Here is a 26,857-nt window from a genome sequence, read left to right on the forward strand (position 1 = left end):
TGAAGGACCCAAAGGCATTCTGATGCCACGCTGTTTGAGGCATTTTTCAAATTTTCGAGCATGTTTGCAAATGTCTTTATCGTGACTGCTCTAAAAATTCACAATGAAGTGTCTTGATGTGTGAAAGTTTCTTCATTCAGTGTGAATGCACCCCTAGGCCCTCTGGTTTGAAATTTTCTGTCATACAGGTCTAACAATTTAGAATTTTTCTCCCCTCCATTTTCTCTTTTCTTGACCTGCTAATATTCTTATCTTTCTCTTATTTTCCATGTCTTTATTATTTTTATGTTTGAGTCATTTTCTAAACTTTATCTTCAAATCTCTACACTAAAACTTGGTATGTATTCTTTATTTTTAAAATTTATTTATCTTATGCTCTTTCTAAGGTATCCTGTCTCATTTCATAAATGTACTAGTTTTGTTTTCTTTCAGGATATTTTATGATCCCAGCACTATGTTTTCTCTGCATTCCTATCTCGATTAATTTAGGTCATTGAGTTTTACACCAGAGGCTTTCCTTAAATGTCTACCCACCTGAATGCTGCCAATCAGCCTAGGGTGGTTCTACTCAATTCCAGTGGAAATTGTGAATCAGTGAAGCACAGCTCTGCTAGCCATCCTGATATCACCAGATGACAGCAGGCAATGCTGAGTGTCAACAGCTGACATAGTCAACTCCTCATCACTGCTGCTGCTAACCATCAAATGGTTGATGGCTTGTGCCAGACACCATAGGTCAACTTTATTAGGTGGTATTCTCTGCTGCTGCTGCTGGCCGCCACCTTCCAGGACCAGCTTGTGTTGGATACCATAGGTTGACTCTATCAGATGATGGTTTCTGCCACTGGTCTTTATTGGCCACTGGTCTCTGGAGCCTCTTCAGTGTTACCAGCCCTGTATTGCTCTTTCTTTGAAAACTACTCCTCTTCATACTACTCAGAATTTTAAAATCTCAAATAGATTTATAAGACTTTTGGAATCCACATTATGCAAGAAATAAGTCAAAGCAGGTATACAGGAACACAAAGAGAGTCTTTAACTGGGCCCGGGGTGGAGCACAAGAGTGTCAGTATGCAGCAATTTTAGCTCTCCTACATTAAAACCTGAGAAGTGTCAGGGGATGCTGCTTTTATAGCAGCTACGGGCCTATTTCAGAAAAGGGCAGGGTGAAAGTTTGCTATGAATGTTGGGTATGCAAATAAGGGGCCCAGAGCCCTCCTTTTCTGATCTCAGCTACTCCAGGGTGCCCTCTCCCTTCTTCAGAAAAGCAACAGTACTGAACCTTCTGAAGCAGCAGGAGTGGAGTTAGGGGTACCATGCTGCCCGTCTTGTCTGGCTGCACTCATGTTGGAGTGGAGAATGGTGGTTTGTTAGCCAGGGAGGACACTAAAGCAGATTGTCGTCTCAGTCTACTGGGGTGCAAAGGGGACAACGGGGCAGGCAGTTGCTGGCCAAGCTACACCTGCCACTCCAACAAGCATGGAAAGATGAAAGTCAGGCACCTTCTCTTCCGTCTCGTGAGGATCTCATTTCTGTTTAGTAGTAAGGCTTTAAAAAATGATTTGGGGGCTACAAATTGTATAAATTAATGATGTACAGTATGGTACTTTGATATGTGCATATACTGCAAAGGGACTATAAAGCTAATTAACATATCCACTAAGATGGTGGCTGACTTTAATGGGTAGCTCTGTTTTAAGACAGGGCTTCTCAGTGAGTGGACTTCCTGTAGGATCAAGGATCTAATTTTTTCAAGGAGATGACTTCTCCAGTGTCTCCCTCCTAGGGTGGTCTAAATCTGGCTCACAATGTTCTGAAAGAGGAGGACAGAGGAGCTGAGACTCTCAGGACTCAGCATGTAGCTATTTTCTTAGTGCCTCATTTTTAGTAATACATCTTATCCCACCCTCATCTGAATCTGATATCCCAACTCAGAAAATCTCTGGCTATATTTCTTTAGAACATAAAATATTCCTCCAAGGACAAGAAATGCATAACTGGGTGACTTTGAGGTTTGCAGAAGGAGAGATCTCATTGTTGAACAACTTCTTATAAAAACTTCTAATGAGCCTTCCTGTTTCCAGTCCTTTCCCACGTCTGTTTTTAGTCGTCTTGGGCTTCTGTACGGCAAATAGGTTTGCTTCTCATTAGCATCCCTCCTCTCGCAAGTACCTAACTTTCAGCTTTCCCAAGGCACTATGTCAGTTATTCCTTATTCATTCTTTTTCCCAAATTCAAAATTGTGTGGGCATTTCTTGCCTGCTGTTGTTTTCTTGGGTTCTTTTCCTACCTCAAGGATTTTCTTGTTTTGTACATTTTAATGTTGTTTCAGGGATTTTAGCTAGACAGATATAAAGGAATATAAAATGTGTTCCATCTACAATGTGGAGTTCAAGTGACGTATTCAAAATACCAGATATCACCGTTCTATATTGGGGATCCAGAACCAAATACTAGGACTAAGAAGATCCAAAATCCATATATATACATACACACACACACACACATATATATTCAACTTTTAAAATATACTTTTCCAATAAGTTATCTCATTTAATATTTACATAGTTCCTAAAAGATAAAATTTTTCATTTCATTGTCATTTTACACAAGAGGAAATTGAGGTTCAGAAATATTACATGACTGCCTAGGACACCATCATCATGAAAAGGTGGAGATTAACTCCAGACTTTCCAATTCCCAATGCTGTACTACATCATCCCTACTACTATGGGCTGAATATTTGTCTCCTCCAAATTCATATGTTAATAGTCCGTCTCTTACCATTGGTTTTGCTTCCCCTGGTTTCAGTTACAGTCAGCTTTGGTCCAAATACATGAAATGGAAAATTTCAGAAGTAAATCTTAAGTTTTGAGTAATGTGTCATTTTGAGTAGTGTGATAAAATCTTGCTTTGTCCCACTCTATCCCCCCAGGAATGTGAATCATCCTTTTGTTCAGCATATCCACAATGCACATGTGCACTACACACCCATTAGTTGCTTTGTGGATATCTCGGTTATCCGATCAACCATCATAGTACCATGCTGTTTGTGTTCAATTAACCCTTATTTTTCTTACTAATGACCTCAAAGTACAAGGTTTGCCAGAGAGAAGCTATGAAGTATTTCCTTTAAGTAAGAAAGGTAAAATTCCTCAATTTAATAAAAGGAAAAATAATACACTGAGGTTAAGATCTGCAGTTTGAATAAATCTTCCACCTGTGAAATTGTGAAGAAAGGAATTTGTGCTGGTTTTACAGTAATACCTCTAACTACACACGTGATGACCACAGTGCATGGTTAGTTCTTAGTTAAAATTAAAAGGACATTCCACATGTGTGTGTTGGGGAAAACATAATATATGTAGGGTTTGACTCTACCCAGGGTTCGGGTATCCACTGGGAATTTGGGGTCATATTCCTCATGGATAAGGGAGCACTCCTGTATTAAGAGGAGGGGACTTCAGGAAGTGAGTAGGTCACATGAGCTCTACCCTCATAAATGTGATTAGTGCTCTTATTTAAAAAACCCAAAAACTTGTGAGAGACAGTTTTGCCCTGCTGCCACACTGGGACCACTACCTAGGAGAAACAAGCCTCACGACACATACAAATCTGCTGACACCTTAAATTTAGACTTCCAGCCCCTGAAACTTAATACGCTCCTGTGTTCACAAATTACCCAGTCTAAAATATCTTACTATGGCAGCCCGAATGAACTAAGACAACCACCCAATGTGGAATTTACCTGAAGTAAAAAATACAAATCCTCAGTTTGAGAAAGACATTTGGGGTTAAGTATAAAAGTTTTGGGTCCCTGTTACTGATGCCAAAATCTCAGTGGGCTCTCATGAGTGCTCTCTATGGTATGGATCATCATTCCTTAACTAGTACCCTGGACTGTGGAATTCATTGCTGAATGTGTTCTTCTTATACTTAGGGTTCTTTCAATCAGACTTTTTAAGGTCCTGATGTCTTATCTATTTATTTCTCATCTCCTCTGCGCTAGTGAAGTTTGCAGAGTGTTGCAGAAAGAAAAGGGACCCTTAATCTCCACTCTGCTATTAACTTAAGTGACATTGGAGAGATTGTAGGATCTTAGTCTCCTTACCTATAATCATTAGGTTAAGTTTTCAAACTGCTTTGTAAAGATTTCTTGTAATTGTGCACACTGACCCTTTAGAGGAAGTTTTCAAAACATGAATCAAAATATGTTTAAGAGTCTTCCACAATATTTCTTCAGGGAATCGAATACTGTACCAAATTGGAAACCATTCAAGTTCCAGAACACATTCCAAAGATTTCATATAATTGCTCACTTAAGCAGGGCACCTCTGTGAGTCATCACAAGGGAGTGGACTCTGTTGACCATCAAACACTCTTATCCAATAGTCATAAATATGCATTAACTCCTGAGACCTATGAAAAAGTATTTCTCTGCAAAGAAAAATGTAATGTCTTCAGTCATGAAATCCAACTAATGGTGGTCTGGAGGGAGACAATGTGAAGAAGACTAAGAAAACTTATGACTTTTACCCAGAACACAGTTTTATGGGGAAAAAAGGACTTGGTATAATTTTCAAATCTGGGACACTTATAAATGAACATCTCAGGTCTTGAAAAGCTATTAAAATCTATTATAAACTACAAAACAATGCAAACTTCTAAGTTTAACTAGGTAACTTTTCAATAAAATATTATTTTCTATTAATTTTTAATCACTTTGTTATGACTTGTATCTAGATGCGCCCTAAAGTGTCATGCACTCATAGGTTAGGCTTTTAAAGGTGGTTGGATCATGGGGGTGTGATGCTGGATCTAGTGTGAATGTGGATTAAGGGTGGGTGAATACGGATTAAAAGTGTGATGATTGAATTGGTTCACTAATTGGTTTTGCTTTGTTCTGGTTGTGGGTAATGAAACCCCTGGGTGGGTGGCACCACTGAACAGACTTTTTTGTACCATTGAAGGGGGATATACAGAGAAAGAAGGCAGGATGGCTGCTTCCTGCTTGCCCTGCCATGGACTGTTTCTCCTCTGTGATGCCATTCTACTGTGCTGCCCTGCCTTGGAGCCAGCTGACTATGGACTAAAACCTCTACAAAATGTGAGATACAAAAAAACTTCTTCCTTTAACTTGTGGGTTTTGAGTATTTTGTCCCAGAAAAAAAAAAAAAAGAAAGTAACTAAGACAAAAAAATCCCGTTGATGTCAATAAGACACTTTCTTCAACTGAACCAGAATTTCTGTACTTCAAGACTTAAGCCATCTCACAAACACGGCTATAGTCTTTTTATATCTTTTCAGGAATCTAAGACTTTTTTCTGTCACTGAATTTAATTTTCCTACCAAGAATGCCTACGGTGTTCAGAAATCTTCCTCACTTACTATATCTCTCCAGTACTTATAATTCAAGAAATATCTATATGTGTGAGTGGCCTTGGGAGAATCATTTCACCTCTCTAACCACACAGTTTCTTTATCCATAATATGATAGAAGAGAATGGTTGAATTAATTTGACTGTTTCTAAGGCCTGGCTTTACATCAGTAATTCCATATAATCTATTTAAAAGCACTGAATCCAGAGGAAGATATCTTTGGGTTATATTATTAGCTCTGCAATTCAAGAGGCTTTGGGAGATTAAGGAAACTTCCTATTTCTTTTAAATTAGATACTATCATCTGAGTTAAATGAGATGATTTATTTTATCTTTTATTAGCCCATATTTTCGGTACATAATGATTACATTTTTCATGGGGAGTTGGTACATTATACACAACACATCTTAATTCTCTTTTCATTCCCTTTCCCTCCCCTGCATCCCCATACCCTCCAACTCTTGGTCATTTTTCCTTTTACAAAAGATCTTTCCAAATGAGACAGTTTATGTAAAACAATTAACATAATCCTGAGCCTATGATTACTCTTTAATAGCTGTTAGATCTTATATGTTCTTCTGATTGTGAACTACAGCTACTCTAGTGGATTTCCCTAGAGATTGTTGCTTTTTGCCCCTCCTAGAAACTGAAAGACTTTGGAACACATTTTCAAGGACAATCATATCTCATAGTGTTTTCCCAGCCATTTCTCAGAAAGGGGCAGTATTTCTCTTTATATACCTTTCTTTGGTGATATATCTCTCATTTTCCATTGGAAACCAAAAGGCTTAGAGGTGATCTTGCGATTTAAAAAAATCCTATGGCACAAGTAATTCAATTTGTTGATTTAGTTCTAACATTTTAAGGGCCTTCATTTGTCACTGGCTCTGTCTGTGTTAATGTAACTTGTAGCCATTAAAAAAAATTATTATCTCCAGAATGTAGATTAATAGACATCCAATCATTTAGTCTGGTGCTTATGCAAATGCTTTGTCTGCCTCTGAACAGTGTGGTCAGAAGGCCAGGTGGTGAGGGAGAGCTTGTTTTTAATGATAATTTGAATGACTCTGTAGGTCATCTTAGCCCTCAAATCTGATTTACAAATAGAAGCATCAAATTCATAAATTAACCCTAAATCTAGTCCAATAATTTGCTCTGTGCCTTCTTTCCTTGCTCTTTGTAAAATAGTGTTTTTGCAATAAGGCAAGGACCAACCAATATCCAGAAGCCTACAATGGGTTCCTTTGGAAAACTTCCAGGAAAAGCTGGTCTTTTCCTGAAGTCTTGTCACTAACTGATTGAAATGATTTCACAATGCCAGTTCCACTCAGGTAGATCATGGATCCAAGCATCATTCCACTCTGGTTTGCAACAAAGATATGAATATGTCAGTTTTATTGAACCAACCCCTAATACCATCTGCCTTCAATTAAAAAAAAATTGTGACCAGCAGTATATTTTCAGCATTTTCAATGAATGATGTCTACTGACTGGTTTGTATGGTTCTTGTACTAATGAAATAGAAATAGGGAAATGAACCCAGGAGATTTGAGGCTGGACACCTTGCATCTACAGCCTGCCTACTGGTGCTCATGAATTATGTGACCTTAAAGTGATTAACCTTGAACCTGAAATGTCCCTGCCAGGCACCATTTCATCTATCAGCAACTCTTGTCCTAGCTCCTTTAAGTTTAGCTCAACTCCCTTTCTTTCCCTCCTTACCTCCATCCCAATCCATCTCCTCCACATCTCTTCACTGGACTCTCTTAGCAGTTTCTAATCTGGCATCTCAGCTCCTAATTTTCTACAATCTGATTTCCATGCAGAATGATCTTGAAACAAATGAGACCGTATTGTTCCTTTGATTAAATTTACTCTTTGGCTTCCCATATCCAAATTTTCTCACCATGGATTCTGAGTAACTATGTAGCCTGGGCCCTGCCTACTCCAAGACCTCATTTCCTCCTTCCCTCTGCTCCCATTCCACCAGCCTCTTTGCTCTACTTTTAAAAACTATGGTGTTTCTCACCTCCATGCTTTTGAACTCTTTGGTCAGTCTGCATGGAATAATCTTTCTTCAGATTTCTATGTGATTGTTTCTCTTTCTCCTTCATACTTTTCTGTATAAATGTTATCCCATCTATATGTCACTCTTGCATTAGTATTTTTATATGAATCTGTTTTATAGCACTTATGACAAATTAAAAATATCTCTTTAACACTTTCTCCCTGTCCCAGCAAATAGGATCATGCGTGTTTTCTTTGTTATATCTCCACCATATAGCTTTAATAAGCAGATTTCTAAGATGACCCCCAAGATTCTGCCCTACACCCACCATAATCCATACCATATTTAGCTCCCTTCCTTTGAGTATAGGCAAGATGTATGAGTAAACAGGGTTTTATTCCCATGATAAAATTACATTATATGATAAAGATGACACTCTGAAGATATAATTAAAGTCCCTAATCAGTAGACTGAGTCCATCAAATGGGGGCTTTATCCTGGCTGTAATGATTCTATCAAATCTTAAAATGAATTCAGAGACTTAAACAGCAGAAGGTAGCCTGCTGCAAGTCTTCTGAGAGTAGGAGGCTATGTAACAAGGGCTTCAAGGGGGCCTCTGGGAGCTGAGAGTGGCCCCTACCTAACATCAATCAAACAACAGGGGTCTCAGTCTTATCACACAAATACACACACACACCTACAGTAAATTCTACCAAGCCCTTGAGAAAGCACACTGAGGACCAGGTAAGATTGTATCCTGGCTTACCCCTAGATTTCAGCCTAATGAGACCCTGAGCAGAGAACACATCTAAGCCATGCTTGGTTTACTCCCAGAAACTGGCCGTAACACGTGTGTTTTTTCAGCCACTTATTTCGTGGTGATTTGTTGCACAGCAATACATAGCTGACATAAATATCAAAGTGCCTGACATATATGAAGCCCATGTAAGTGTGGTTGAATGTATGGATATCCAGTATTATTTTTGTATGTATTTCCAGCTGTAGATTATACATTTAGTTATGAAAAGAGAAGGGAACGTGAAGGAAAAGGGAGCACTTGAATGAGAGAATGAAAAAGGAAAGAGAAACCAGTATGGATAAATGCTTCACAACTATTCCGAGAAGGAATCTCACTCTTATGTCTCAGGAAATCCAAATAATCTGGATTCATTTGCCCAAAAGTCAAACTATTTGGAGATGGAAATATTGGGGAAGTAGACATTAAATGATTGGCTTAATTCACCATAAATTAAAGAAAGTTGTATTCAAAAGAAGAAAACAGAAAAAGCCAACAAGAATTCCAATCAAAAGTGGTAAAATTTAAATTTTATTCCTGATATTTCCAGAAACTTAAGGCAGAGACTTTTGCTCGTGTAACCCTCAGTACAGTTTGAAACCTCCAAGTCAATGCACAAAACAGATGCGCCATAGAGGCTTTTTGTTTGTTTTGTTTTGTTCCTCTTTCCCAGAGGAGTATAAACCAATTATGCACACCTTAATTACAGCATCAAGCACTATCTCCTAAAATTTATCAAGCTGCTCACGGAGGTCTCAAAGGGCCCCAGCCTGTGTGAGAATAAACAGAACCTACAGCAAGGTTGAAAGACTGATTTCCTTTGCAATTCCTGGGCTGTGAGGCCAGTGACAAGTCCCTTCAGTTCTAGATCCCAGTAGCTGTAAAAGGGAATAATAATTGAAGCTATCTATCATCACTCTGGAATCAGTATGAGGGTCACATGGATACAGTTAAGTATAGAGAGCCATGCAAATGTGCAATTCTGGTAAAGATCTTATCTCTCTCTCTTCTGTTCAACAATCAGAAAAGGGCTCTAGACCTAAGAAATAATCAATCTTTCAAGGCTGTTGCTGAAGGACTTCTTCCATCAGCATCCCCAAGAGATAGTGCATCAGGAAAATGCAGAACAGCTGTTTTGTACCAACACTGGAATCCATAGGTTGTATTCCAGGCTACAGTGTTATATTGCTGATGTAAACTTTGATTTACTATTTATGCAATGGAAATACCTAATATATCAAGAATTTTCTGTCTGGCTTTATACATTAGAGGTATAGTATCAAATGAAACAAATCCCTTATCTTCATGGCAGTTGCAATTTTCTTTAAAGACAATCTTTTCCTGACTTCAACTTGCCCATAAATACTTCCAAGTCTTTTAATCATACCACATTGTTGAGATGACTCTTTTGTGAAGTCTTCACTCATTTTCCCAAGTAAAATTGTCCCCAGAATATCTAGGTACTCTTATTGGGGTGGAAACTCATCAGAAGCTATTATGTGTAAGATACTACTTCATGAGGCTTGAGGACAAATATGGCACCTTGATCTTGATATTACCTACAATGCTTTGTAAAATACCTGATCTGTCTTCAGTGAATTCCCATCACTATTAGTGGCTCTTTGCCTTGTTTATTTCAAAATATAGTGCTTTATACAATTTATTTTTGACAAAAATATGAAGTTTATGGGTGCCCCCACTTTAAAAAATAGAGGATATTGAAAATTACCATTATAATCATATTACTTTGATTCAAGTCATTCTTGAATGTAGGATGAAGAGTTAGAACTACCAATCATGGCCTGGGGTTATCAATGAAAATTGGCAATTAACATGATTCTTATAGATGATTTGAATTGTGTAAGCCAACAAATAAGCAAACACGGAGAACTGATTCTTCTGACATGTTAAAGATATTTTATTATATAAGTTCTACATTTATATCTATGCCTGTGTTTATATTTATATGTAGATTCCATCTCTCTGAACTAACTCCCCATCGCTAATCATTGTTAACAGGTTGGTTCATGGCCTTTCAGGTTTTATTCTATGTGCACATGTGTAATCATAATCTAATATGACATCACTCTTTAAAGCTTTATCCTGTTCTACACAAGGCAGACATGGTTTTCCACCACATGGATGTACTGTAATTTCCTTAGCTAATTAAAACTATTAAATGCCACTCTTATTAAGACAATGTTGCAATGGCTATCCTCATGCATGCAGCTTTGTGCACTATTGTGGAATGGATTTTTGGATGGAAAAAATTCTTAAAATGTTAAGGAACTCCTCTCAATCTGATAAAAGCTATTTACGACAAACCTACAGCCAACACCACATTAAATGGGGAAAAATTGGAAGCTTGCCCTCTAAAGTTAGGAACAAGGATGTTCACTCTCACCACTCCTGTTCAACTTAATACTCAAAACATTAGCCAGGCCAATCAAGCAAGAGAAAAGGAATAAAAGGGATATGTATAGGAAAGGAAGAAGACAAATTATTATTTGCACACAACATGATCCTCTACAGAGAAAACCAAAAAATTCCACCAAAATACTCCTAGAATTAACAATCAAATTCAGTAGCATAACGGAATACAAAACACACAAAAATCAAGTGTTCCTGTATACTAGTAATGAACTCACTGAGAAATTAATAAAACAATACCCTTCACAGTAGCATCACGAAAAATTGAATATTTAGGAATTAACCTAATTGAAGAAATAAAAAATCTCTAACAATAAAAACTACAGTACTCTAAGAAAGGAGATTGAAGAGGACATCAGAAATTGGAAAGATATCACCTGTTCCTGGGAACGCAGAAAAGGTATAATGAAAGTGGTCATATTATCATAATACAGAGTTAATATGATCCCAGTCAAAATACCAATAGCATCCTTCTCAGAACTAGAGAAAACAATCCTAAAATTCATTTGAAAACAGAAGAGACCCAGTACAGCAAGAGAGATCCTGGGCAACAAGAGCAAATCAGAAGCCATTACATTTCCAGACTTCAAGTTATATTACAAAACTACACTAATAAAAACCACATAGTACTGGCACAAAAATAGACATGTGGATCAAAGGAGCATAATAGAGGATGCAGAAACAACCCCAGACATAGCTATCTGATCTTTGGCAAAGGGGCCAAAATCATACGTTGGAGAATAGGCAGCCTCTTTAATGTTGCTGGGGAAATTTGCTGATCTGCATGAAGAAAATTGGATCTAGACCAATATCTCTCACCATGTACTAAATTTAAATCAAACTAGATTAAAGATCTCAATGTTAAAATCAAAACACTTAATCTGCTAGAAGATAAAATAGATAAAACTCTTGAAGTCATAGACATAGGCAAGGACTTTCTGAATAGAACTTTGGTTACACAAGAAATAAGAATCAACAAATGAGATCATATCAAATTAAAAAGCTTCTGTACAGCAAGGGAAACAACCAATAGAATGAAGAGGCAATCCACAGTAAGGAAAAAATTTTTTAGCCATTCCTGACAAAGGACTAATATCTAGAATATTAGAATATAAAGAACTCATAAAAATTAGACTCCCAAAATAAAAGACCCAAACAAAAAGTGGGTAACAAATGAATAGACACTTCTCAGAAGTATAAATGGTCAACAAATACATGCAAAAATGTTCAGTGTCTCTAGCCATTAGGGAAACGTAAATTAAAACAATACTGAGATCCTTCTTACTCCAAGAGAAATGGCTAACAGCAAGAAATTTTTAAAATAAAGATTGGTGAGATGCTACAGAGAAAATGTATTCTTCTACATTGTTGGTAAGAATGTAAATTTGTACAACCATATGGAAATCCATATGGAGATTCTTCAAAAAACTAAAACTAGAAACTCCAATCGACCCAGCTATTCCTCTTTTAGATATTTCCCCAGAAAGTTAGACATATTACAGTGATTCATGCATACCCATGTTTATAGCAGCATAATTCATAATAATTAAATCCTAGAGGTGGAATATATGTGCATCAATGTATGGATAAAGAAAGTGTGGTATTAACACAATGGAATACTACTCTGCCTTTAAAAAAGATAAACTTTTGTCATTTGTAGGAAAATGGATGGCCCTTGAGACAATACTTTTAAGTGAAATAAATCAAACACACCAACTTAAATATCACATGGTTTCTCTTATGTGGGAAGCACAAAATAAAGAGCAAATAAAATAAAGAGCAAAATAAAAGATACATAATAGGAAATAGGGAGATAGATGTTTTGTAAAAGGGAAGGGGAACCAAGAGATGAAGGGAGGGGGGAGGAAGAAGAGAGAAAGGAGATGAAAAAGAATTAAAATATGGGGCCGGGGATTTAGCTTAGTGGTGGTGCTGGCTGCTTCACAAGCACAAGGGCCTGAGTTCGATCCCTGGTACAAAAAAAAAATTAAGATGTGTTATGTATATATACCAACTTTCCCCAAGAAATGGAATCAAACTATTAAATATTAATCAAATTATTAGTACTGCAAACATGTACTAATAATAAAAATTGAAAAAATGTTATTTGGCAATGTCACAACTCAAAATGCACCTTCTCTTTGGTCCTATAATGCCATATCTTGGCTATTTTTTAACAGATTTTTATCTCTTCAGAACTTTCTAGTGATCTTTTGCTACAACCCTAATTTGCTATTTTACCAACAGCTTTGGGCAGAAAGTTTTTGAGGAAAAAGAAGTAAACTACTTTTGTGATACCCAACAGATAGGGTAATTTCTTTTGTACCATATCACCAGGGTGCATGGTTACAGTATTCTCCAGAAAGTGAGAATATGAGTTTGATCATATTTATCAGCCCATTTTATGCAGCTTCTCTGGGAATTCTGATTCAGGGAAGTTTCAGTGGTTTGAATGATTTGAAACCTACTTGCTTGAAATTCAGAAGTTGACCTACATATAGTATGAAGCTGGACATTCTCTCATTGCCCTCCCTGCTATGCCTCATCTTTATCTCAGACCCAGTCAGTGATACTTTTGCATCTTGTGGATTACATTCTCCCTGTCAGAAGGCAGAAAAATAGGGAGAAGGACAGATGAAACTTTCATTTCTTCCCATATAAAAATTATAAATTGAGCAAAGTATTCAGAGATCGATCTTCCCCAGTTTCTCCATCCCTGCTCCAGATGCAAGGAAACTTGGCACCTCAAAACAGATCTGTGTTTTTCAAACCACTCTGAAAGTGAGACTATAGAATGCAGCGAGGGTCTTCAATGAACCTGGGCTGTTCTTAAACACTGTCGGTTTGAGCCACTGGAAAGGAACGACCAACCACAAAAAGTTCACCACCTTTTAGCATGTAGCAGCAGAGAAAGAAGGCTCCTGAAGCTTCAAAACCTGCTAGACAACAGAGAGAATAAAGCTAGGGATTTGTGTAGTTGATATTCTGCTGCTGGGCAAGGCCACTCATGTAGTTTAGGTAGTGGTCACAGACTGAATGTTTTGAAGTCTTCCCACATGATGTTGAATCATTTCAAGAAGGACTCTTCAGTTTTGATCACCCATGCTCTGGAACTAAAATACCCGAGGCAGGCAAATCCCATGCTTAAACTCCTAACTACTCAGGGAAGTGATTCTGAATGTTAACCCGGGAAGGAAAATAGCCTTTGTGAAAGGAGGAAAGAGCCTGGAAAGCCTACAAGGTAAAGTTAAAAATTAACCTATAGTACACAAAATCACCTTTCCCTCCACAGACACCAAGGTGATGTGTATTCTGAGTATAAAACGCACAAAAAATTCACCTCTATCACCTGTGGTAAAGGGGATGTTGCACAGGAAGTGACACAGTAGGGGATCCTTTTCAGCTTTAACCTGTTGACGAGTATCTTTCCTGCTTATAAGGAACAGAAATAAAAAGCTCTTATCCTTTCACCAAAGCTCAAACAGAATACAGAAGCAACAGGTGAAACACAGAAGATTCCATAGAAATAGAGAAGTTATTTCTGGATAATTGGCAGCAGACATGTTGCACAGCACATGAGAGGAAGAATCTCCATAGCAACACAGCTGATGATGGTTCCATATTTAAATTAAATGTTGAGCTTTTATATTTCCAGAAACAAGTTTTTTTTCCTTTTAAATTTTGGTATTAGGTTCTCTAACATGGGAAAGCAGGCACTCCAGCAGAGGTCCACATAAGGCAAGAAGACCATGAGATACGCTGAAAGTAATTCACAAATCTTAATTTTTCTTCCCTTTGTTAAAACTCTAAGATCAAATTAGAACAGAATCACTGGCTAAACCTTTAGCAATTCCACATAAGTGTAAACTGCCTATTACAGATTCAGTATAATGAGATTTGCAGTCTCATATAATTCTGTGTCAAGTGTATAATAAAATTGTCCATAATACTTCATACTTATTCACAGTGCTCATTTTGGCCTTTATAGAGTAAATAGAGGCCCATCTCATTCAAGAATCTGGATTGAGTGGGCTGCCAAACCACCACCCTCAGCTCCAAGGAGGTGAGCCACGAGGGTGCCAGCAGCACACCACAATCATCACCCCTGTTGAAATGAGAAGACACATAAATCTCAAAACCAGATTTTCAGATCACTTAACCCCAAGGGAAACGAGATGGAACAACCTGGTATTCAACCACCTGGACTCCCTGAACTCCCTGAACTCCCTGAACTGGCAACAAAAAGAGGATCTAGAAAAAATGAAATCAGAAATAATTTCTCAGATAGGAGAGGCTGTCCCCATAGTGCAAGACGTGATTGATAAATCTAGAGCCTGTGCAGATAAAATAGAGTTGAGGAACATGATGGAATCCCAACATAGGAAACAAATGGAATGCATAAAACATGCAGACAGATTGCCAGGAGATTAAAAACTCCAATGAAAGTTTATGGAGAAGAATGAACCAATGTGAGGACAGAATTTCAGATATAGAAGATAAGATTGCAATTAGTGACCAGGAAAAGAAAAATTGCCTTAAAATAGTAAGGGACCATGAGAAATCAATCCAGCAGCTGCTAGACGATGCAAAGAAGAGTAACAAGACTGATCAGAGCCAATGAACAGGAGAGAGCACAGACAACATAAAAAAACTGTTTACAGAAGTGATAGCAGAAAACTTCCCAAGCAGGGGAAAAGAACTTGACATACAGATAAGTGAGGCATATAGGATTCCAACTAGCCTTGATCAAAAAATATCTACACATAGGCATATAATTGTTAAGATTCCAGAAACCCAACAGAAGAACAAAATTCTACAATCTACAGTTAGAGAAAAGAAACAAATCACATACAAAGGAAAGCCCATTGGGATCACAGCTGACTTCTCAATGCAAACCCTCAAGGCAAGAACAGCTTGGAGAGAGGTATTTTAAACCCTAAAGGAAAACAGCCTCCAACCCAGATTAATGTACCCTGAAGATACTTTCACAACAAAGAGCACCTGAGGAACTTCATGAATACCAAACCAGCACTCCAAAAAATTTTAGACAAAATCCTGGGAAAAGACAATGAGGATCACAACCCCAGAAAGCCCAGCAGAATGAATCCATCAGGCACAACAAGAAACTAAATCCAAAGGCAAAGAATCCAACAAAAAGAAAAAGTCATGGCAAGGACAAGTCAATACGTTTCAGTTATAACCATCAATGTTAATGGTCTCAATTCAGTCAAAAGGAATAGACTGGCAGAATGGTCAAGAAGCAAGATCCAACAATATGCTGCATACAAGAAACACAATTCAAAAAGAAACTCATAGACTGAAAGTTAAAGGGTGGAAACACTACTCCATGTGAAAGGAACCCAAAGAAAAGCAGAAGTAGCTATCCTCTTTGCAGATCAAGTGGATTTCAAATCAACACTGATTGAGAGACAAAGAAGGAAACTATATCTTTGTAAAGGGAACAATCCAAGAGGAAGAGATGACAGTCATAAATATCTATGCACCAAACACTAGTGCTCCCAACTATATAAAAAAAAAATACTAACAGACATGAAAAATCAAATAAGCAGTAATGAAATAGTCGTAGGGGACCTCAATACCCTACTGTCACAAATAGATCAACTAGATGAAAATCAAGTGGCAAAATACTAGAACTCGATCAAACTCTTGAACAAATGAATTTAATGGATGTTTACAGAGTGTTCCACCCCAGAAAATCAGAATACACATTCTTTTCAGCAGCACGCAGGTCGTTCTCCAAAATAGACCACATACTCACTCGTAAACCATGTTTAAGTAAGTGCAAAGGAATTGAAGTTATCCCCTGCATATTTTCAAATCATAGTGTGATGAAATTGGAGATCGATAGCAAAAGAAACCACAATTTCATAAACACATGGAAATTGAACAACACACTGCTGAATAACCAATGTTAAAGACATCAGACAGTTCCTACAATTAAATGACAATGACAATACATATTGGAATCTATGGGACACAAAGAAGTCTTACAAGGGAAATACATAGCAGTGAATACTCATATTAGGAAAACAGAGCAAGCCCAATTAAACAACCTGATGGTAATCCTCAAGCTTCTAGAAAAAGAGCAGGACAAACCCAAAGCTCATACAAGGGAGAAAATTATAAAGATCAGAGGAGAAATCAATGCAATAGAGAGTAAGAGAATGATACATAAATCAATGAAGCCAAGAGTTGGTTCTTTGAAAGAATAAACAAAATTGACAAACCCTTAGCCAACCTTGTCAGAAAAAAGAAAAGGCCCAAATCCATGTGATTAGGAATGAAAAGGATGAAATTACAACAGACCCAGCAGAAATCCAGAGGATCATCAATACCTACTTCAAGAACCTATATGCCAATAAGGTGGAAAACACAGAAGAAATGGACAGATTCCTAGATATGTATGAAACTACCAAAGTTAAAGACCTAAAAATTCTAAACAACCCAATATCAACCAATGAAATTGAAAACATAATTAAAAACTTACCAACTAAGAAAAGCCCGGGTCCTGATGGCTTCACTGCCAAATTCTACAAGACATTTAGAGAGGAACTACTGCCATTACTGTTTAAACTCTTTAATAAAATTGAAAGGGAAGCAAGAATCACCTTGATCCCCAAAGCAGAGAAAGGCCCAACCGAAAAAGAGAACTACAGGCCAATCTCACTAATGAACATAGATGCAAAAATCCTTAATAAGATCACCAAGAAGATCATACACCCTGACCAAGTGGGATTTATCCCAGGGATTCACAGATGGCTCAACATATGCAAATCAATCAATGTGTAATACACTATATCAATAGAGCCAAGGACAAAAACCATATGATCATCTCAATAGATACAGAAAAAGCATTCAACAAAATCCAACACACATTTATGATGAAAACCCTACAAAAAATTGGAATAGATGGTCTCTACCTCAATCTGATAAAAGACATCTATGAAAAACCAATGGCCAATATCATACTGAATGGTCAAATACTGAAATCCTTCCCACTAAAATCAGGAACAAGACAAAGATGTCCACTCTAACCACTCCTGTTCAATATAGTCTTGGAAACATTAGCCATGGCAATTAGACAAGAGAAAGAAAAGGAGTAAAGATAGGAAATGAAGAGGTCAAATTGTCATTATTTGCAGGTGACATGATACTCCATATAGAAGACCCCAAGAATACCACCAAAAGTCTTCTAGACTTAATAACCAAATTCAGTCAAGTAGCTGGTTACAAGGTCAACACACAAAATCAATAGCTTTCCTCTACAGGAACAACAGACTCACTGAGAGAGAAATAGGGCAAACAATTCCTTTCACAATAGCATCCAAGAAACTGAAATACCTAGGAATCACCTACCAAAAGAAATCAAAGACCTCTTCTCTGAAAAGTATAGCACTCTGAAAAGAGAGATTGAAGATAATATCAGAAAATGGGAAGACATCCCTTTCTCCTGGGTAGGAAGAATCAACATAGTGGAAAATGGCCATATTTCCAAAACTGCTATATAGATTCAATGCAATCCCAATTGAAATCCCAGCAGCATACTTCACAGACCTTGAGAAAACAATCCAAAATTTCATTTGGAACAAGAAGAGACCTAGAATAGCAAAAGCAATTCTAGGTAACAGAGACATGGAAGGGGGGTATCACAACCCCCAACTTGAAACTATACTACAAAGCCACTGTGATAAAAACAGCATGGTACTGGCAAAGAAACAGACCCGAGGACCAGTGGAACAGATTAGAAGATGCAGAAACAACTCCAGACACACTCAGCCACCTCATCTTTGACAAAGGAGCCAAACACCCTCACTGGAGGAAAGAGGGCCTCTTTAATAAATGGTGCCAGAAAAATTGGGTTTCAACTTGCCAAAGATTAAAACTAGACCTATATCTCTCACCATGCACTAAACTAAAATTGAATGGATTAAAGATCTAAATAGTAAAACAGAAACACTGAACTGGCTGGAACAGAGGTTAGGTAGAACTCTTGAAGACACTGCTGTAGGAAAAGATTTTATGAACAAAACCTCAGTTGCCCATGAACTAGCACAAACAATCAACAAGTAGGATCTCTTCTTCTTAAAAAGCTTCTGCAGGATGGGGAGTTTAGCTTGGTGGTTCTGCCGCCTGCCTCACAAGCGCAAGGACCCGAGTTTGATCCCCCGTAACAACAACAATAAAAAGCTTCTGCACAGCAAGAGAACCCACCAACAGTGTGAAGAGACACCCACAATGTGGGAAAAAATTTTCACGGGCCATTCCTCAGATAAAGCTCTAATATCTAGACTCTATAAAGAACTTAAAAAAATCAGACCTCCCAAATTTAAAGACCCAGTCCTAAAATGGGCATCTGAAAGGAACAGACATTTCTCAAAAAAGTAGAAATAGCAAATAAACTTACTAAAAAATGTTCAGCATCACTGGTCATTCGAGAGATGCAAATGAAAATAACATTGAGATTCCACCTCACCCCAGAAAGAATGGCTGCTATTAAGAAATCAACCAATAACAAATGGTGGCAGGGCTGTGGGAAAAGAGGAACCCTGCTCCACTGCTGGTGGGAGTGTAGACTGGTGCAACCACTGTAGAAAAATCAGTACGGAGATAACTCAAAGAACTAGGACTGGAAATCCCATTTGACCCAGCTATTCCCCTGCTGGGTATCTTCCCCAAAGAATTAAAAGAATCATACCACAGTGATATATGTGGACCCATGTTCATAGCAGCACAACTTGTAATAGCTAAATCTTGCAAGCAGCCCAATTGTCCATCAACTGGAGACTGGATAAAGAAAATGTGGGGTTTTTTTAAAATAAAATGTAGTACTACTCGGCCCTAAAAAATGAGAAATTAGAGACATTTATAGCTAAATGGATGCATATTTAGGCAATACTCTTCAGTGTCGTAAATAGGACACTGTAAGGACTCAAAGGTGTAATAGATAATGTGAAATAGGAAGAAAAGAGGCAAAGGGAAAGTGGGAGGCGTAGGGGAAAGGAAAGAAGGGAATGTAATTAATATGAGAAAATGAAAAATATGGAAACAGTCTTTGTAAATAGGGAGGGATGGAGGAGTTCAAGGAGGGCAGGGGAAGGGGGAAAAATAACCAAGATAGATTATATAAAGGTGCAAATTTCCAATGATGAATGTCACTGTGTACCTAAAATGTACCAATAAAATTCATTTTAAAAAAATCTGGATTGACATTCTTGCAGAATTCTTCCTTTGCATCACCTAGTGAACACTGTTCTCCTTCCACTGCGAGGCACATCAGGATACCCTTGTTCTTGGTGTTTATTTTGCTCTGCTGTCACCTGTTATAAAATTTTATACTGTGGCTGGGGCATATTGGTGAACTTTATGACCCATGCAGTTCACTCCTTATTCATTCCTCTTTTAGTACTAGGTGTATTGAAAGTTGATTATTGGTTCCTCTAGGAACTTATTTCATCCCTAAATGCCCCCTGGTAGCATGGCCTGTCTTGATATTGTTCTTGATCCACTAGCAGCCACCCTTACTAATCAAATTTTGGTTAAAGTTCCAGTACAGTAAAATACTTTTCTTAGTGTATAGTATGAAACTTTTACTATTCCCAAAGGTATTGATAGTTTAACCCGAGTAAAAACCATTTAGATATCAACAAACTCCTAAAGGTATTTTAGTCAATATAAATGGATATTACAGGTATCCAGGCAGTTAAATATGTAGTAACATTTTTAAAATATGACCTTGTTCTTATGTTAATTTTCTACCACCTGATAGAGCAGTACAATTTATATATAACATAAGAAAGGAAAATTTTAAAGTACTTATTATCTTTTGTATTGTTTGATCCAAAATTTCCATTTCTGGTAATTCTTAATAAGTCATCCAAAATATGAGCAAGTTTTTTTAGCAATGTTAATCACAATATTTTAATAGCTGAAAATTGGAAATAATCTACATGTCCAGCAATAGCAGAGTGATTAAGTAAATTACAATACATTCATTTATGATGAGATAATATCTTGAAATATTAATCTTTGAGCTTTTTTCTGTACTCCATTATACATGACCCCTCTCCTACTTAATCAGAGGCATTCAAAAGAAATTGAGATTGTTATGGTAAAAATGGAAAAAGATGGTCTGTATTCAGTCTTTTAAAATTCCAAAATAAGCCTCAATAATCACAAAAAAAATCTTTCAAGAGAAAGTTGGTTGACAAAGTTGATGCAACAATAGTTTGGTGGAAAGAAAAGAATAGGCCATTATGGCTGCCTTGTTGGTAGTCATGATTGGGAAAAAAAAAATGGGGCACAATCGTTGACAGATACTGCCTATGGTAAGAGGAATGGTTCCTAGGAAAAAGACAAGAACAGCTACTAGTATCAAGAGACAGTCTGGACATTCCAATTGTAGAAAGCCCGAGAGAAGGTGAGCCAGTCCCAGCACCTGGAAGGAAGCTCCCCAACTGCCATCCCACACTCCTAGGGCAGAAAAGCTGAGCCAGTCCCAGCACCCGGAATGAAGCTCACCAGCTGCCATCCCATGCTCCTAGGGCACAGAAGGTGAGCCACGCAGGCGCCAGAAGCATCGCCCCCCCTTGGCCCAGTGGAAATGAGAAGACACGTAAACAAGCCTCAAAAACAGACTTCTGGATCACCTACAGCAACCCCAAAGGGGAAACAAGATGGAACAATCTGATACTCAACCACCTGGACTCCCTGAACTGGCAACAAAAGAGGATCTGAGAAAAATGAAATCAGAAATAATTACTCAGATAACAGCAAAGATTTTGCTCATGGTGCAAAACATGATTAATAAATCTAGAGAGGACACGGATAAAAAAAATAGAGGATCTGAGGAACATGATGGAATCCCAACATAGGAAACAAATGGAATCCATAAAACAGATGCAAACAGGTTGCCAGGAGATTAAAAACTCCATCAAAAGTCTGCACAGCAGAATGAACCAATATGACGATAGAATTTCAGATATACAAGATGTAAGATTGCAATTAGTGAGGAGGAAAAGAAAAATTGCTTTAAAATTGTAAGGGAACACGAGAAATCAATCCAGCAGCTGCTAGATGATGCAAAGAAGAATAACATAAGACTGATTGGAGTCAATGAAAAAAGAGGAGAGAGTGCAGATGATATAGAAAAACTCTTCACAGAAGTGATGGCAGAAAACTTCCTAAGGAGGAAAAGAGCTTGACATACAGATAAGTGAGGCATATAGGACTCCAGCTAGCCTTAATCAAAAAAAATCTACACATAGGTATATAATACTTAGGATTCCAGAAATCCAACAAAACAAAATTCTCCAAGCAGTCAGAGAAAACAAATCACATACAAAGGAAAGCCCATCAGAATCACAGCAGACTTCTCAATGCAAACCCTCAAGGCAAGAAGAGCTTGGAGTGATGTATTTCAAGCCCTAAAGGAGAATAGCCTCCAACCCAGATTAATGTACCCTGCAAAACTATCTTTCAAAATTGATGGAGAAATAAGATACTTTCATGACAAAGAGCACCTCAGGAACTTCATGAATACCAAACCGGCACTCCAAAAAATTTTAGACAATACCCTAAGAAAAGACAATGAGGATCACAACTCCAGGAAACCCAGCAGAATGAATCCATTGGGGGTGACAAATTAAACCCAAAGGGGGAGAATCCAACAAAAAGAAAAAGTCATGACAAGGCTTTTAAAACTTTGAACTTCATCTCCCTAATGAGTGTATAATTCAATCTTGTTATTGTACTGATTACTATTTTTCTGATTCTAGAGTTGCCCACCTTTCCTTGTGCTACACTGGCTATTTATCGTCTTATGTCTACTTTTTTTTTTTTCACTTTTCTTTTCTTTTTTTTTTACTTACATTAAATACATCGGTAAATCAGCCGCATTCTGTTACGATTGTTATGTTAGGGAAGAAGGGGAAAGGCAAATGCTTTCTTAGAAGAAAAAAGATATCCCTCCTCCCCTGAAACAAAACAAAACAAAATGATCAGAAGAAAAAGAGATGAAGAGCTAAGAAATTTAAAACTGAGATCCTCAGGCCCAAAAGAGCTCAAAGTAGGGCAGAAAAGCTGGTAGAAGTAGAGGGAAGGCAGCAAGATAGCCCTGGAAGCGAAGGCCAGTATTGCTGTGAGGAGCGAGAGACGGGAAAAGCCTGGGGAAATGGTTTCCCAGCCCCAGGGCAGTGAAATATCTTCACTCCTGCTCCGTGTGGAGGGCTACACACAGAAGGAATTTCATTTCTAAAAGACTTAAAGAGCCATCTTAGCCCTTCCACTTGTAAGAAGTATGCACCAGGTGCTTTGGGGGAGGGATAATGGGTTCTGGGAAAAGAAGGGAACAATCTATGTTGTTTCAGGGCCATGGGAACTAAGGCTGCCCCTGGAAAAGGAAGGGAATTGTGGCCCAAGTGGAAGAACCTGAGCTGGGTCCTTCACAATCCCAGCCTCATATGGATTTCTTAGCTGCTCTGGGACAGAAGGCATTCTGCAAGTCAAAGGGCAGAAAGGTTCCAATCCTCCTTACTATGGCCTTTCCTGTCTGTCTTCCCCCAAATTCCTCAAAACTCTGAGCTGGAACAAGAAGGAATTTAAAGAGTTCTCTCTTGCTGTGATGGTTTCCCACAGACATCCTTAAAACACCTGATAAGAGATGTGAACAGAGGCTAGAGATTTTAGAAGGACCAAGGTCCTCTGATGACATGAGACAGTTGTGAGGTACCCTCAGTGCTAGTCACTTTCTGTCACAGCAACAGGTGATATTCGAGGGCGCCAACGCCAGGCCTCTTGGTACTAGCCCCTAGTGATGTACTGGTTGCATGGGAGGGGTACTAGCCCCTAGTGATGTACTGGTTGCATGGGAGGGTAGGTATGGGGATAAGGATGGAAGAACTATAGTCAAGATACTAATAAGGGAGAAAAGAAATAGGGCCTGATGGGAGGCAGGGGGTGGAACAGACTATACAGTGAGAATAAAGATTATATCTATTTACAGGGAAGTAAAAAAGTATGGTAATGGATAGCAAATTGAACGTGAACCCTGGGGCCAGAAAACTCTTCTCTTTTGTCTGATTTCTCTTTACTTCCCTACCTTGGCCTATGCTATCCTAAGGCCACTCTCCAGTCGCTCAGTTAATTCTCCAGAAAGGCAAACCTATAGGTAAGAGTGAGGTTGGCAAGAAGAAAGATCAAGAATTAGACTTGGAGGAGGAAGCTAGCAGTGGAGCCTGTGCTTGAGTAGCTGCCACTGGAGCTGTTCTCTGTAGCCCCCACCCCCAACCTTATACCTCAGATACTAATTAAAATGGTGAGAGGGCAGGTAAATCAATCAGAAGCCCCATAAAACAAGTATCCTGATTGAACTGCCATCAATTAAAGTGCGAACTGCAGGGAGCTATGGAGGGTGGGGTTGAGGACACCTACAGGCCAGAGATGAGGGGTGCATATGTATCATCCGAGGAGAGGAGGGGTATCAGAAACCAGCCCCTCCTCCAATCAGAGCTCGGCAGAGCCGAAGGTGCAGGCAACCAGTGAAGATTCCTTGGAGGACTCCAGACTCCAATCCCCACTCTAGGGAAGAAGCTACCTAAGAGGATGGGTGTGGAAAACTGGGCCTTGGCAGAGTTCCAGAGCCACAGATGAGCCTGCACCTCTGCCTCTGTTCAGCCAGCTAACAATATGACTCTCACAGTGTTCCTGAGACCTTGCCTCCCAGTTGTCACCTCTCCCTAGGAAAACCCTCCACAAGGCCAACTCACGGATACTGCAGTGGTTTCAAATATGAGAAACTCCAACCAAATGAAAACAAAGAGGGAGGAACTTTCCTTCCTCTCCTGCTCTGAGCCTTATGCTTCCCCAGGGCCCATAATCCACTGAACTCTACTAACCTCCCTTCTCAGTTTTTGGGTTCACCACCTTCTCCATCCTGGGAGGAGGAAAGGAGGATCATGAACAAAGATTGACCAGGGGCCAGGGATTTAGCTCGGTGGTTCCCGCTCCTGCCTGGAAAGCGCAAGGTCAGAGTTCAATCCCCGGTACCAAAACAAAAACAAAAACAAAGATTGACCAAAAGCAGAAAGCAGGGGAGGGCCAGGAGACAAAAAATGTTTTCTGAAAAAATGGGGAAGAACACAGGGGAGGAAGAGGAAAGATAAGTAGGTCACTGTCTTGCACCTATAATACAAAGTGAAGAAAGTTTGTTTTGGAAGGTAAGTCCTGGGGAAATTTGACTCCTGAACCCCCAAGGAGAGGGTAGGAGGCCAGTGGCAACAGCTGCCTGGTGTTGGCTGCTGAAGCGTTAAGAAGTGCCATGATGGAGCTGGCAGGAGGCAGCCCTTGGGAGCCAGGGCTCAGTGTGCTGTTACCATAGGGGCTGTGTGCTGAGGGGTGGGGATGGAGGTTATGTCTTAGCTCTCATGCTAGCTCCATACTTGTTTGCTGCTAGCCATCCCCTCAGTTGCTACAACACTGGCTCTTGTTCTGCTGGGACTGCTCATGGAGATCCACGCCTCGGCTTCGGCCTGCCACACCCCCCAGATTCTGGGGTTCACTCTTTGGCAACTTCTTAGCTATTGCCAGGAAGAGATCATTCACGTTCATGGCTGTCTTGGCTGAAGTCTCCATAAACAATAAGCTGTTGTCATCTGCATATGCTTGGGTGTCCTCATAGTCCACCATGCGTTTGTTGGCCAGGTCAGCTTTGTTCCCGGCCAGGGCAATGACAATACTGGGACTGGCTTGCTGCTGTAGTTCCTTCACCCATGTCTTTGCTCAGGCAAAGGTTTCCTGATTAGTAATATCATAAACCACAATTGCAGCTTGGGCACCCCTGTAGTACACGGGGGCTAAACTGTGGTATCGTTCCTGCCCAGCTGTGTCCCAGATCTCAAACTTTACTGTTGTATCATCTAGACAAACGGACTGGGTAAGGAAGGCCACTCCAATGGTACTCTCCTGGTATTCATGGAACTGACCTTTGACAAAACCTAATACCAGGCTAGACTTTCCCACTGCAGATTCTCCCAACAAGACCAATTTGAACTGGCATATCTTGCTGGCCTGGGGCTGCCCATTGGGCCTGGCTGTGCTTCTGCTCGTCATGGCCAGATGCTGAGTGGGAAATGGTGGAGGGAGGGAGGGGGGAGGGGAGGGGACTTCCAGGCTTCAACAGTCCTGGGGCTCCGTCTTCCCAGTCGGGCCCAAGCCTATGTTGTCTACTTTTTAATTGGGTTGTCTATTAATGAGCTATAAGAGTTCTTTATATATTCTGGTCACAGGTTATATGCATTGTAAATATGGTCTGTTTAAGGACTACTTTTCATTTTAATGTCATTTAAAGTTCTAAATTTTGATGGAATCTCATTTATCAATTTTTTTCTTTTATACATCATGTTGTTCGTATCCTAGGTAGTTCTTGCCTACTCTAAATTCATAAACATTTTCCCTTATAATTTCTTCTTAAAGTTTTATACTTTTAGGCTTTCATATTTAGGTTCATAGATCCTTTCAAGTTTTCATGTATGGAAATAAAGGGTTGAGGTTAATTTTTTATATACGGATACCAGGTGTTCTAGTGCTGTTTGCTGAAAACACTCTCTCTTCCTTGGCTCTTTGAATTGAGTTTATATTCTATAAAATGCTAATGTTAAATAATCTTTCAAAACTCAGTGGACCATATATGTGTGGTTCTCTTTCTACATTCTCTGTTTTATTCTAATGATCTGTATGTCTTTCCTTACACCAACACTGCCTTGATTTACTATAGTTTTAGAGGAAGTCTTAAAATTAGGTACTAAATGTCTTCCAACACTGTTTATTTTCTTTTTTTAACTTTTCTAGGTCCTTTGTACTCCTACATAACTTTTAAATTTCAATATCCAATTCTTCATTTATAGCACATACACACAGACCTGAATTTTTATATATACCTTGTGTTTTCTAATCCTGCTAAATTCAAATACAAGTTCTAGGGGCTCCTAGAGATTTCTTAGTATTTTCTCTGTAGATGATCATTTCATCTACATATAAAGATTTTGCTTCTACCTTGCCAATCCTATCCTAGTTGTATCATTTTATTGCCAGACTATTTTGGTGGGGACTAGGTTTCAAAGTTTAATGGACAGATAAAGAGTAAGCATATCTGCCCTTGTTCCCCACCTTAAGGAGAGAGCATTGTATCTTCTCCATTCATATAAGGCATTCTCACTGGAAGTATGGA

At 38.8% G+C, this 26,857-nt stretch overlaps 1 long non-coding RNA gene and 1 pseudogene across 1 annotated transcript in view; one reads left to right on the forward strand and one right to left on the reverse strand.

Annotated features, from left to right (window-relative positions):
• LOC147828662 (uncharacterized) overlaps positions 1 to 26,857 on the forward strand; it is a 174,947-nt gene that overhangs the window by 35,415 nt on the left and 112,675 nt on the right. The window contains exon 2 of the long non-coding RNA XR_015450478.1: positions 4,971 to 5,107. This is a non-coding gene — a long non-coding RNA (uncharacterized LOC147828662). The remainder of the gene's footprint in view (positions 1 to 4,970; positions 5,108 to 26,857) is intronic.
• Positions 24,943 to 25,755, reverse strand: LOC101718036 (ras-related protein Rab-5B pseudogene; annotated as a pseudogene).

Source organism: Heterocephalus glaber, unplaced genomic scaffold, assembly GCF_053883595.1.
Source record: "Heterocephalus glaber isolate CG9 unplaced genomic scaffold, H.glaber_assembly_v1.0 deba00000943, whole genome shotgun sequence".
Taxonomy (NCBI): Eukaryota; Metazoa; Chordata; class Mammalia; order Rodentia; family Bathyergidae; genus Heterocephalus; species Heterocephalus glaber.